Below are 1,866 nucleotides of genomic sequence, written 5' to 3'. Positions count from 1 at the left end.
TTTGCAGTCAAAGATGGAGAAGCTCGATACAGTCAGCAAAAACAAGACCAGGAGCTGACTGTGGCTCAGACCATGAACTCCTTACTGCCAAATTCAGACTTAAATTGAAGAAAGTAGGGAAAACCACTAGACCATTCAGGTATGACCTAAATCAAATCCCTTATGATTATACAGTGGAAGTGAGAAATAAATTTAAAGGCCTAGATCTGATAGATAGAGTGCCTGATGAGCTATGGAATGAGGTTCATGACATTGTATAGGAGACAGGGATCAAGACCATCCCCATGGAAAATGAAATGCAAAGAAGCAAAATGGCTGTCTGGAGAGGCCTTACAAATAACTGTGAAAAGAAGAGAAGCGAAAAAGCAAAGGAGAAAAGGAAAGATATAAACATCTGAATGCAGAGTTCCAAAGAATAGCAAGAAGAGATAAGAAAGCTTTCTTCAGCGATCAATGCAAAGAAATAGAGGAAAACAACAGAATGGGAAAGACTAGAGATCTCTTCAAGAAAATCACAGATACCAAAGGAACATTTCATGCAAAGATGGGCTCAACAAAGGACAGAAATGGTATGGACCTAACAGAAGCAGAAGATATTAAGAAGAGATGGCAAGAATACACAAAAGAACTATACAAAAAAGATCTTCATGACCGAGATAATCATGATGGTGTGATCACTGACCTAGAGCCAGACATCCTGGAAAGTGAAGTCAAGTGGGCCTTAGAAAGCATCACTATGAACAAAGCTAGTGGAGGTGATAGAATTCCAGTTGAGCTATTCCAAATCCTGGAAGATGATGCTAGTGAAAGTGCTGCAGTCAATATGCCAGCAAATTTGGAAAACTCAGCAGTTGCCACAGGACTGGAAAAGGTCAGTTTTCATTCCAATCCCAAAGAAAGGCAATGCCAAAGAATGCTCAAACTACCGCACAATTGCACTCATCTCACATGCTAGTAAAGTAATGCTCAAAATTCTCCAAGCCAGGCTTCAGCAATATGTGAACCGTGAACTTTCTGATGTCCAACCTGGTTTTAGAAAAGGCAGAGGAACCAGAGATCAAATTGCCAACATCCGCTGGATCATGGAAAAAGCAAGAGAGTTCCAGAAAAGCATCTAATTCTGCTTTATTGACTCTGCCAAAGCCTTTGACTGTGTGGATCACAATAAACTGTGGAAAATTCTGAAAGAGATGGGAATACCAGACCACCTGATCTGCCTCTTGAGAAATTTGTATGCAGGTCAGGAAGCATCAGTTAGAACTGGACATGGAACAACAGACTGGTTCCAAATAGGAAAAGAAGTACGTCAAGGCTGTATATTGTCACCCTGCTTATTTAACCTATATGCAGAGTACATCATGAGAAATGCTGGACTGGAAGAAACACAAGCTGGAATCAAGATTGCTGGGAGAAATATCAATAACCTCAGATATGCAGATGATACCACCCTTATGGCAGAAAGTGAAGAGGAACTAAAAAGCCTCTTGATGAAAGTGAAAGTGGAGAGTCAAAAAGTTGGCTTAAAGCTCAATATTCAGAAAACGAGGATCATGGCATCCGGTCCCATCACTTCATGGGAAATAGATGGGGAAACAGTGGAAACAGTGTCAGACTTTATTTTTCTGGGCTCTAAAATCACTGCAGATGGTGACTGCAGCCATGAAATTAAAAGAGGCTTACTCCTTGGAAGGAAAGTTATGACCAACCTAGACAGCACATTGAAAAGTAGAGACATTACTTTGCCAACAAAGGTCTGTCTAGTCAAGGCTATGATTTTTCCTGTGGTCATGTATGGATGTGAGTGTTGGACTGTGAAGAAGGCTGAGCGCCAAAGAATTGATGCTTTTGAACTGTGGTGTTGGAGAA

This window comes from Bison bison, unplaced genomic scaffold, assembly GCF_000754665.1.
Source record: "Bison bison bison isolate TAMUID 2011002044 unplaced genomic scaffold, Bison_UMD1.0 scf7180017864470, whole genome shotgun sequence".
Lineage (NCBI taxonomy): Eukaryota > Metazoa > Chordata > Mammalia > Artiodactyla > Bovidae > Bison > Bison bison.
This window is presented reverse-complemented; position numbering follows the sequence as displayed.